The sequence below is a fragment of the Strongylocentrotus purpuratus genome, unplaced genomic scaffold, assembly GCF_000002235.5.
Source record: "Strongylocentrotus purpuratus isolate Spur 01 unplaced genomic scaffold, Spur_5.0 spur5_scaffold_12, whole genome shotgun sequence".
Lineage (NCBI taxonomy): Eukaryota > Metazoa > Echinodermata > Echinoidea > Camarodonta > Strongylocentrotidae > Strongylocentrotus > Strongylocentrotus purpuratus.
In genome coordinates this window covers 8,460,432-8,473,604 of record NW_022145597.1, presented here as the reverse complement: position 1 = coordinate 8,473,604, position 13,173 = coordinate 8,460,432, and the positions used below count along the sequence as shown (strand labels likewise).

The 13,173-nt window shown below is 34.8% G+C and overlaps 1 long non-coding RNA gene across 2 annotated transcripts; it reads right to left on the bottom strand.

Moving 5' to 3' along the window:
* Positions 1–2,589: 2,589 nt before the first annotated feature.
* LOC105442238 lies at positions 2,590–11,052 on the bottom strand. 2 transcript variants are annotated; one of them, XR_004063500.1, is made up of 4 exons: positions 10,758–11,052; positions 6,131–6,158; positions 4,601–4,649; positions 2,590–2,679 (listed from the first exon to the last, which is right to left on the bottom strand). It is a non-coding gene; the product is annotated as an uncharacterized LOC105442238 (long non-coding RNA). The 2 variants fall into 2 exon arrangements; XR_004063499.1 differs by lacking the exon at positions 2,590–2,679 and having other exon boundaries at positions 4,339–4,649; positions 10,758–11,043.
* Between the last annotated feature and the right edge of the window lie 2,121 nt (positions 11,053–13,173).

Genomic DNA, 13,173 nt, shown 5'->3' with positions numbered 1-13,173 from the left:
GGGATACAATTTTCTTGATTTTAGTTTCTCCACCCATTTCGTCTTCCTTGATTTCACAATTACCCAGTCATCCTCAAATTTTTCATTTTGCATCTCTTCGTGTTCTATTTGGGATGGATTTTCCATAGCCAAAGGATTATGTCTATCAGACTCATTTGTTTGCCTGTCAGTTATATGATGTTGTGTTCCTCTCAATCGATTGGTTTTCTTTCCCTTTTTACCATACCTCTTCTTTGATCTGCCACATTTTCTTTTGTTGGTCGTACTTGATAGGGTCCTTGATTGGTTCAAATCCAAGTAACAGTGTTCATCATGATCACCAAGAAGTTCGTATCTATTGAAATGAGAAGGGATGCATACTTGATCAAACATGCGATGAGCCATGTTGTTATTGCCACAAAATGAACAAATCCAGATCAATGTCAGGTCACTCAGTCTGTCTTCACAAGGGAATCCCATACATGTCACATGAAAATGCTTACTACAACAGTCACATCTTGCATCACTTTCATTTTCTTTGATTTCATTGTTACAGATACAGCATTCATTAAGATCTGGGTTGGTCACCAATGCACAACTAGTCAGTATATTCATGATTTCATCAAGTGTTTTCTTAAATTCAATTGTATCCATCATGGTAAATTTTGCTTATATACTTGCAACAGTTCTGGTTAATAATTACAAGTCTACAATTAACGGTTCTGTAACTTTGATATATAATGTTCTGTATATATTCCTTACTCCAATAGTCTTTTATTTAAATATTCCTATTGTGAATTATGAAAAACTAATCCTTACTGATATTAAACTCTATGGTATTTCAATAGCCTAGCTTTATATACACTAGCTTGTACTGTGTTAAGGAGCTATAATGTTTTTGTCTCAAGATGGCGTTTTTTATTAAAATTATGAGTAGGTCATTAATAGCCTAAATGTATTGTAGGCCTATATAAGTTCCCAAATTGCTAATTTCTTTGTTACTCTCTCTCTGCAAACAGGTTCACTTTATATCCTGATCAAAATATCTTTCTTATTCTTTCTCAAATCAATCAACCTCACTTATATTTCTAAAACTATATATTTATCCTGACCCAATCTTCTTTCTTACTCTCTCTACAATCAAGCTTACTTTTATTTTTAAAATTCTGAACACTATATATCGAAGGATTTCTTTCCTTTTCTCTTTACAATCAACAACGCTCACTTTTCTAGGACTCTATATATTGACACAAATTTTGTGTGATTATGGTCTTATCAAGTTCTAGGAATTAGAATTAAATTGCTTTCTTGCTATTGTTCTTCTTTTTATTTCAGTTTGTTTTTAATTCCTTTTAGAAACTGCCAAATATTTCTTTCTAATTTACAGTAATTATGTCTTCTAAAATGGCAATACAGTCTTTCAAACTTGCAATATTGCCTTCTTCACACTATTTTGTTCAATCTTCTTTATTCTTTGCTGTGTATACGCTCTTTTTACTTTCCCAAGATTACTAATACTACTGTTTTGAATTCTAATAGAGGTCTTATCAAGTTCTAGGAATTAGAATTAGATTGCTTTTTCTCTATTGTTCTTCTTTTTATTTCACTTTGCTTTTAATTCCTTCTAGAAACTGCCCAGATTTTTTTTCTAATTGACAGCAATTTTGTCTTCTAAAATACAGTCCTTAAAACTTCCAATATTATCTTCAACGACTACTTTCCAATCTACTTTACTCTTTAAAATGTATACCTCTTTTTTTCTTTCCCAAGATTTACAATATTACTGCTTTCAACTGTAATTATGGTCTTATCAAGTTCCAGGAATTAGAATTAGATTCCTGTTCCTCTATTATTCTTCTTTTATTATTGCAGTTTACTTTTAATTCCTTCTAGAAACTGCTAATAATTTCTTTGTAATTGACAATAATTATGTCTTCTAAAATGGCAATACAGTCCTTCAAACTTCCAATATTTATCTTGAACGACTACTTTTCCAATCTACTTTACTCTTTAAAATGTATACCTCTTTTTTTTCTTTCCCAAGATTTACAATATTACTGCTTTCAACTGTAAGTATGGTCTTATCAAGTTCCAGGAATTAGAGTTAGATTCCTTTCCCTCTATTGTTCTTCTTTTTATTTCAGTTTACTTTTAATTCCTTCTAGAAACTACCAATAATTTCTTTATAATTGACAATAATTATGTCTTCTAAAAATGGCAATACAATCTTTAGAAATATTCTGTTCCAGTTTTGATTCGATTCAAGATTTCCAGATTCAAGTTTCATTCAGTATGTATGTTTCAGATTCAAGGTTCAAGATAGTTCAAGTTCAAGTGCTAGTTCAAATACAAGTTCAAGTGCAAGTTCTTTGGAAGTTCTTTAGTTCAAAATAGTTCAAGATAGTTCAAAATAGTTCAAGATAGTTCAAGATAGTTCAAGATAGTTCAAGATAGTTCAAGATAGTTCAAGTGCAAGTTCAAGTGTAAGTTCAAGTGCAAGTTCAAGTGCAAGTTCAAGTGTAAGTTCAAGTGCAAGTTCAAGTTCTTTGGAGAGTTCTTTGGAGAGTTCTTTGGAGAGTTCTTTGGAGAGTTCTTTGGAGAGTTCTTTGGAGAGTTCTTTGGAGAGTTCTTTGGAGAGTTCTTTGGAGAGTTCTTTGGAGAGTTCTTTGGAGAGTTCTTTGGAGTGTACCACCCTCGGTCCTGCAAAAGACAGAAAGGAATAGAAAAAAAATTAATTAAATTCAATAGACACGTCTGGGCAATTCTTGAGAAATCATCAAGGAGCTCGTATCTATTGAAATGAGAATGACTTAATTATTAAATCACTATTGCTTCAAAATAGACTTCCCCTTTAAGTCAACATAGATATGTGCCAGATCCAGCCCCATTCACTTTTTACATGATTGAAAAGCCCTGATAAGGGCTCGTTTGTACCATATTATGAAGTTTATGAATTAATATGGATTATAGATTAGAATCTAGAATATACTTACTTTAATTAGAGCGATGCTGGAAAGTGTGCTTAGATGTTAAGTACTTGTAATCTGGCATTTTCGTAAGTAAGAAGACCAGCCACTATCGCTTTTGCAACAGCGCTGTGTTGTGTGCATCTATTAAATGCAGTGCACAATTTATCGTCACCACTAGTGCGGGCGCGGGTGCCAGCGGTCTATTAAGGCAAGCCGGGATTTGCGGAACCAGAAGATAGTCTCAGTGGAGCATCCCGAGACCAAAATAAAGTCATAGTCATATAGTCATAGTGATAAAACACCCTAAATGTAAAAAATCTGCTCACAAAAACTAAAAGGAAACCAAAACCCAAGGAGAAAATCATCTCATACGAAAGAGTAATATGAGAGAAGCAATTTCAAAAAAGTTTCATCAAAATCGGCTATAAAATAAGAGAGTTATGAAAGTTTGAAAACACTTGTTGTACTTTCTATGGGGATCCTCAAATTGGCAACGCAAATACAAATAGTGAGCCCTCATCCAATGCTTAAAGATACTATGTCCCTTTTGCAGCCAACATCAAATTCTGAAGAACTTTGCAGAAATTATGAATATGTCATGTATGTCCTATCTGTCAAATTTAAACATTAGCAGTGTCCTAATATTCATATTATGCAAAGAAACCCGTTTACTTGCTAGACTAGCTTCACTGTCAGACACTATTGAGTGACTCACTGGCTTTTTTCTTCTTTGGTAATAACATACATGTACATAAAATGAGCTGTAAAGGGTATATGAACATTTGTCAACATCAATATCCCACTTCTGCTTGTAATGGCCAAAATTAAACTGATTGAATCTTTGCGCAGCATAAAATGTACGACCATTCGGTACAATGGTCTGAAAATAAGACCATTACTTACTGGCTCTATAGTTCTTAAGTCGATTCGACAACTAATAGTTGTTATTTTCCAACTTAAAGACATTTTCAAGCCCCCCCCCCTTTTTTTTAGGGAAGTTCTAAATTAGTATTATCTTTCAAATGCCGTTGGAATGTAACCTCCTCATTTTGTTGGCCTGCAAATGGGACATAGTACCTTTAAAGGTAAAGACCAGTTTTGGTCATGCGATTGCATTGGGACGCTAAACATGTAAACAAAAATTAATGGCCTAACTCAAATCTTTTGGGACCCATAAAATAGCTTTGACTTAGACAAATTTTGATTTAGGAGGGTTATAAAATAATGGGACAAAACAGGATGGGCTACGTGTAGACATTCAACCATAGCAATTTTTGACTTATCCCAGTTCGACTTAGGCAAGGTCACCTGTACTATATGTTTTGCATTGGACTAAAATCAAAATACATCTATACGTTTGCACTAGGTGTTCAATGAAAAAAACTTTTTCTTCTTTATCAACTCCTTACATAATTCACTATGGATTCTCTTCAAATTTTGGCTACACCCAATGGAAGAGTATTATGAATTGTCCACAAAATTATGTTGCATACCTACGGAAGTGTCAAAAATGTTATATAGAAATTTCATTAAGCCATAGCTTTCCTATTCCGCGTTCAATTATGTTCCCAATTATGCAGATCTGTTTCATTCCATTGTAGCTTTAATTTAAAAACTACTTGACTTCAGCCTTCTTAAGCAGATCAACTTACTCTCTGCAACTCTCTGCAACTCTCTGCAACTCTGAAAACAGTCAATAACCTGAAAGAAAAAAAGAAAAGAAAAAAACAATTGCATTTCATGAAATACCAATATGAATATATTACACAAATAAATACAAATAGTGAGCCCTCATCCAATGCTTAAAGATACTATGTCGGTCCCTTTTGCAGCCAACATCAAATTATGTAGAACTTTGCAGAAATTATGAATATGTCATGTATGTCCTATCTGTCAAATTTAAACATTAGCAGTGTCCTAATATTCATATTATGCAAAGAAACCCGTTTACTTGCTATACTAGCTTCCCTGTCAGACACTATTGAGTGACTCACTGGCTTTTTTCTTCTTTGGTAATAACATACATGTACATAAAATGAGCTGTAAAGGGTATATGAACATTTGTCAACATCAATATCCCACTTCTGCTTGTAATGGCCAAAATTAAACTGATTGAATCTTTGCGCAGCATAAAATGTACGACCATTCGGTACAATGGTCTGAAAATAAGACCATTACTTACTGGCTCTATAGTTCTTAAGTCGATTCGACAACTAATAGTCGTTATTTTCCAACTTAAAGACATTTTCAAGCCCCCCCCCCCTTTTTTTTTAGGGAACTTCTAAATTAGTATTATCTTTCAAATGCCGTTCGAATGTAGCCTTCTCATTTTGTTGGCCTGCAAATGGGACATAGTACCTTTAAAGGTAAAGACCAGTTTTGGTCATGCGATTGCATTGGGACGCTAAACATGTAAACAAAAATTAATGGCCTAACTCAAATCTTTTGGGACCCATAAAATAGCTTTGACTTAGACAAATTTTGATTTAGGAGGGTTATAAAATAATGGGACAAAACAGGATGGGCTACGTGTAGACGTTCAACCATAGCAATTTTTGACTTATCCAAGTTCGACTTAGGCAAGGTCACCTGTACTATATGTATTGCATTGGACTAAAATCAAAATACATCTATCATTTGCACTAGGTGTTTAAACAAACTTTTTCGGAAACGTTGTGGAATCGATCACAAAAGGTTGATCATCTAGCATATACGGTAAGTATTGGTGTGTACTGAAAGGTTGTGGATCATCAAAATGATGAGAAATTTGACCCAGTCATGGTAAAGTTACAAGCACTGTACACAGAAAGATGTATATGGGACTATGCGACACATGCGCGATATCTATCCACTCCGGATAGATATAATTTACCAAATATATCAATTAGTATCAAAATTTGTATCATCAGGTATTAGTCAAAACATATTCTTTCACATGATTGGTAATAAAAGGTACCATTTCATTTTTTGAGAGGGGGGCGTTTCCAAAACTGGTCTATACCTTTACTGACATAATTAAAAGTAACTTGGTAGTGTCCAAAAAGTTATATAGACAATTTCTAAAAGCCATAGCTTTCGTATTCTGCATTCAATTGTTCCCAATTATGCGGATCTGTTTCATTCCGTCATAGCTTTAATTTAAAAACTACTTGACTTCAGCCTTTCTAAGCATATCAACTTACTTTCTGCAACTCTTGAACTCTCAGTAACCTAAAATACAAACAAAAAAAACAAAAAAATTACATTTAATAAAATACCAATATGAATATATTACAATAAATACAAATAATGAGCCCTCATTCATAATGCTAAATGACATAAATAAAACAAGTCAACGCAAAGCATAGCATCCCCTCGCAGGGTACATACTGGGAAATCAAACTTAGGCCATGTTTTGATGCCATGTACTTTCATATCAAATTTGATTAAAATCCGTCAAACATTACTAAAGTTATCAATTTCAGAAACCAGATTCGCATATTTAATGAGCTATGACCTTTGACCTATATACTGGGAAATCAAACTTAGGCCGTGTTTTGATTAGGCCTGAGTCATGTCGGGATTTTCATAAACCGGGTCCCGACGGCCTTGCACCTATCGGGACCCGGTGTCCCGAAATCAGCTCGCAGGATTTGTCACTTGCCTCTATAAAAAGCGCATATCATGATTATTATCATCAGTATGTCCCTTAAAAGTGACCTTTTTTATCAATCAAATCAATTAACTAATGCATACCTCGGCTCAGATCGGTATATTCTTCCATTTGACATTATTTTCATCCATGATTGGCGATGTTTAGTGCCATTATCGTGCCTCTAAAAGTAAAAAAACTGGGGCAAAAATAGAATGACAACGTTCCAGCCGCCATTTTGATTTATGCAGGTTGAATAAATCTGGTCAAAAAATATGAATGTTAGAATAATAAAACAGCTTTCTAAAAAATTCTTCTTTACAATATACCGATCATATAATTTTTTAAAGACAAAATAAATATTTATCTCTTATTTTAAACATCGCATGCTTTTTTTTAAAAGCTGAAAATTACTTGGTAATCACGAAGTTTCGATACGGATAGCTGTTGCAAGGCAAGTTCAGACTAGTCTCGGAAAAATGCGCAGTGCTCGTCGTTAGCTGTAATGCGTGCCAGAACGAACCCAAACAAAGACGTGATCGTAACGAGAAAAAAATCATTAAAAACTACGAGAGCGCAATTGGAAAGACAACTACTGCTCAAAATTACCATAATCGGGTACATAACTTGGACAAAGAATTCAATAATCGCCCAAGAAATGCCACAGAAATTGTGATAATCGAGGAGTAACTGGGTACATTTTTATCGCCTGCTGCAAATACTAGAATCCTTTGTTATACTGCTTTTCACCGTAGAGGGCGGTATTTGGTTTCTATAGCCTCGTGTTCAATTTAAACACGTGTAATTCTGACATATCAGCAGGCCCATTCGGATAATGATTGTACCTGTAGTAACTCCTTAAATATCACTATTTATGTGGCTTTTCTTGGACAACTATTGTATTCTTCCTCCAAGTTATGTATCTGCTTACGATAATTTTGAGTAGTTGTCTTTCCAATTGTGCTCTCGTAGTTTTTAATGATTTTTTTCTCGTTACGATCACGTCTTTGTTTGGGTTTGTTCTGATACGCATTACAGCTAACGACGAGCACTGCGCATTTTTCCGAGACTAGTCTGAACTTGCCTTTTATACCATGTACCTTCCTATCAAATTTCATTAAAATCCGTCAAACATTACTAAAGTTATCGAATAGAAACCAGATTTGCACATTTAATGAGCTATGACCTTTGACCTACATACTCCGAAACTGAACTTATGCTGTATTTTGATAGCATGTACCTTCATATCAAATTTGATTAAAATCTGTCAAACATTACTAAAGTTATCGATCGGAAACCAGATTCGCATATTTAATGAGCCATGACCTTTGACCTACATACTCCGAAATTGAATTTATGCTGTGTTTTTATACCATTTACCTTCATATCAAATTTCATTAAAATTGGTCAAACATTACTAAAGTTATTGATTTTAAACCAGATTCGCATATTTAATGAGCTATGACCTTTGACCTACATACTCGGAAATTGAACTTATGCTGTGTTTTTATACTATGTACCTTCATATCGAATTTCATGAAAATCCATCAAATAATACTAAAGTTATCAAACAGAAACCAGATTCGCATATTTAATGAGCTATGACCTTTGACCTACATACTCCAAAATTGAACTTATGCTATGTTTTTAAACCATGTACCTTCCTATCAAATTTCATTAAAATCCGTCAAACATTACTAAAGTTATCGAATAGAAACCAGATTCGCATATTTAATGAGCCATGACCTTTGACCTACAAACTCCGAAATTGACCTTATGCTGTGTTTTTATAGATCTACCATTTACCTTCATATCAAATTTCATTAAAATCCGTCAAACATTACTAAAGTTATTTATTTTAAACCAGATTTGTTACGGCACAAAGAAGGAAGGGCATCGAGCAGCATATTAATACAGGGGTCTAGATCCCCTCCTTCTTTGGCGAGGCGATAATTATTATCCCATGACTTTTACAAGCCGATCGCCTGTCAGCTGTGACCTGTCTAATTATCAACTATCAAGATATTTATGATTGGAATTAGAAATTAATAGATCTAGACTAGATCTAGGTCTAGTCTAGATCTATGATCTAGGTAGGGAGGCCAATGCCCAAATCTAACTTTTTAATTACTAATTTGTTTATAATAAAACAAACATTAAAAGAAAGCATTTTCTTTCACTAAGAAAACTCACCCATCTGCCGACTCCAGAAGTTCCATAAAATAGGAGATATCCAGCTAGTTCCTATGAGGTTCCTTCTACGCCTGGCCGTACGTAAGAGCCTTGAAACAATCAATTTCAATTACGTTGAGAATTAGACAGGCCCGAGGGAATGGGCGTGTCATCATGGTCATTGCCCGGACAACAAGTTCAAAACTTCGCGCGAAAGTACATTCATCATCACCGGCTAGCCTTGAATTAGTCGCACACACCGACACAGTACTGCAGGCCAGGTACGGTAATTGCATGCAAGCCGCGATCGACCATGCTAGCCATGGCATGGAGGGTCAAAACATAATGGAGAGAAAGCTCGAAAGCCACTCATTGTAAATTAAGAAAGTAATTAAAAATTAAATAAATAAATAGGCCTACCTTAGTTTTGTGATGTATTCCAATTACTATTTCCTCAGACATCAGTAAAGATCTGACACTGCATTATCATCGATCGATAAATCCAACTTGCACTTGCATGCAGCGATCACAATACGGAATCAAATATGACTGCACGCATTGATAGACGTGTACTACTTACGGAGATATTTCTCTCCCTCTCTCTCTCTCTCTCTCTCACTAACCATATGATGATATCATACACTAAAACACACACGCTCAAATCATGGCATTCATTACACTTCTCAATTGGAGTATAGACTGCTCACGTAGACTTTTTTTTTTTTTACTGAAATGTCTTTTTTTACACTTCTCATACATTACTGCACGACACTGGTGTCTAGTGCTGAGAAAAAGGTACTAGAATGTGTGAGACTACGTCAAATTTGTTTTGCGCGCGATGAGACCGGAGCTCATAAATATTCATATTATGATGTCGCAAGACTTCTATTTGGGGCTCAAACAATGAGGTCTCTGTTCACAATTTTCCTTCTCAATTTGAGATGGCTCTAGCTAGTATGGGGCTCAAACCAACGCAAGATTGACAAAAACATCGTACTCTATCTACCTTCGAATGTGCAGTTTGTAAAAATCTGCAATTAAAAAGATATAATCTTTTTTCGTTATATTTTCTAGTTGTTAAAAGTGACATTTGTGCACATCTGATATGTTAATCTCTTTCAAAAGTTCTTTGATATTAAATTGGTTCCATATTTTTAGGATCTACCTTCAGTCATTGAGAAGGATTTTAGTGAGCTAACCTCATCACCCTCTAGTTTCTCTTGTGCGTCCGTTTTTTTCGTCTGCTAGCCCAATTATTGGATCAAAATACGTCAAAATCTGCAAGATCGTCAATAAATGGTGAAAGATCGTTACAGATCCGTGATTATAGGTATGTTGTGGAGTGTTTAATTGTGTATTTGTTATACATTTTATTCCATAGACCCTAGATATTTGTTTTCTTTTTTTTCCCCTTTTTTTTTCTTCTGGTAATTTTCTGACTTGGAGTTGGACGACGAGCGCACAAATCGTAGGCGTAGAAGCCTTACGCCCGGGCATTGGCCTCCCTAATCTAGGCCTATAGTCAGATAGATCTAGTATCTAGATCTAGTAGTAGTATAGTACTAGGCCTAGATCCCTACGGACTTACGGTTTTTAATTTATAACAACACTGACCTAGATCTAGAACTAGATCTAGACTAGGTCTACGGTCTATTGGGGGAAATGAGTATGGTAAAACCGGTCACTCAAAGTCAAACTGAGTCAAAGATTTTCACTTTTTTGAAACACTTCCTTTTTGTTTTTCGTAGGGCTTCAAAATTCAATCACAATCACACTCGCTGAGCTGATGATATTACACGTAGACCCTAGGCTATACATGTATACGTAAGATGTATCGCATCTCAGACTTGATTTGTAACTGCAAACATTATTATAGATATAAACAAAGTCAATGCCTTTAAAAGTTTAATACACTCACACACTTATGCGATAACGCAAAATCTCCAACAAACTAATAAGAAAGGATTCACGATAAAGTAATACAATAGCAACAACCGATTTCTTACCAAAGCTAAGCTAGCAATCAGCACAACAGCACAAAACAGCAGTACTCGGATACTCATATGACCATGAGTACGAGTGTGCATGCAATTCGAATCGGCCAAAATCTTGGTCAGATTAAATTCGCCCTACAGACAATTCGCCCAGTATATTTCTCGCGCATATAATTTCTCACGAAATGCATGATTTTGCGTGTTTATATCTAAGGGAAAAGGAATGTCAAAACAATGGATATCTGATACCTTGTCGTTTAGGCCATGTAAAAAGAATATACATGTTTAGCGTCCCCGCCCACTTCTTTTTTGGGGGCAGCCTCCTACACTGTCGCTCATAAAGGTGGATTCTATTTTTTTTTTATCCGGAATTTATGGAATTATTTTAAAAATAATTTAAAAATACTAGATCTAGATAAATAATAGTATAATTCTCAGATTTTATTGAACAATGATTTGCCAATGTGTGTTTTGCGTGACTGCTAAATCATGTATATGCTACTATGCTTATCAACTAGGGGACCTATGCCCTTAAGTCATAAATGACAGTAATGAGGATTAATGCCCCACAAAAGGGCCCTTATAGCACATCGACACGGTTTTGATCCTGGGGCCTCACAGTTACGAGGCCATTGCTTTGTCACTGAACCATGACTGTACGCAGCGGGGGCTAGGGTAGAGGGCAGTTTCCATGAATTAAAAAAAACAACAGAAAATGCAATAAATTTTCAATAATTTATTGCATTTTACCCCGGTTTCCAACATAAAAAAATCCTCTGGACGGCCTTGCATTATTGCGTGCGAGCTCTTTTAATATATAGCATATGGGCAAAAACACGCCTATACGAAATACATTATAAATATTATTGCTCGATCTGAAAAGTCAACGGCAAAATGCGTGGGAAAGTAGTGAGCAATAATCGAGCCAGTTGTACATTTCATCGCGCACCAGCTGCTGGTGACCATGACAATGTATATTACGCATATAACAAAATGCGCACTATGACCGAACTCCATCATTGTGACGTAACAATCACACCCTAGGCATACTGTTTGCAGTGTATCTCTGTAAATGTTGATCAATTTTCTTCCAAATTTTGATATGTTTTAGCCGACTGAGACAATTTTCAACAAATGCCGTCGCCACGATTTTTCATTTTGACAAAAGCATCATGGCGTATTTTTGCGATTAAAGGAGGCATGTCAATTTTTCACATTTTGCGTGTATTCTCTATTGGACATGACTTTTTCTCAAATCTGGATTCTACATTCCTGTCTTTTGCGAGCAATATCGCCGTTATTTTTGCTTGTTTTTTATTGATTTTTGAGTATAATGTAGCTGAGACTATATGCTATCTAAATCTCCCTCATTTTTTCAATCAGATGTCAGGATCATGCTCACGATCATGATCATGATCATCATGATCATGATCATAATCATCAACATCATCATCGTCATCATCAACATTATCATTATCATCGTCATCATCGTCATCACCATTACTATCAAGATCATCATCATCATCATCATCATTGTTTACATGTCTATATAACTTCTCCCATTCTCAAATCTATCATAAGACTTAGACAGACCACCTTATTCGTCTTCGTGACGAATTCAAGTCTAGTTTTTATTTTTATCTTAAAGGCATCGTTTATCTGAGATGCATGTTATCAGTGTCTGTGATATGGTATAATATTGAAGCCCTAAAAAAATTGTGCTTCAAAATTACCATGAAGTGCCTCAAAAGAGTAAAACTCTTTGAGTGACCAGTTTTACCATACTCATTTTTTCCAATAGACTGTATTGTTATAAAAACTGGAAGGAAAATGGTTTTTGAAATTTCGATTTCCAATCATAAATATCTTGATAATCAGACAGATCGACTTGAAAAAGTCATGGGGTTCCTGACTGACCCTAAAGGTTTATAATTATCATTGCAGCATGAGCTAAATCCAGGATTTTATTTCAGAATCTGAGACAAAGTTACCCAATCCCTTTATAGGTTTTATTTTTTAGAACATCAACGTAAACATAATACAAAATATGTGTTACATTTGTTATGTACAAAATAAACAATAACGCTGTTGTACACATTTATTACTTCAACTTTAGATAGACGGTGTAATTCATTATAACATGATATGTCATTAAAACATTTTTTGACAGAATGAAATACATCACAAGACACAACATGAAATTGAAAACCCATATTTCTTGGAAATCTTTTCACCGAAAGTAATTTCACACATTACGAGACGCAGAAAAACCTGTCAATATTTTGCCACTTTGTCATTTGCTTCTTGATTTTTTGTTTTTCCTCTTTGCAATGAATTCGATCCTCAGTCGACTTGTATGACACAATATAATTTTTCAAATTAAAAGTCGTATTAATTTAACTTTTGCTCTAGGTTTCAACAATGAAAC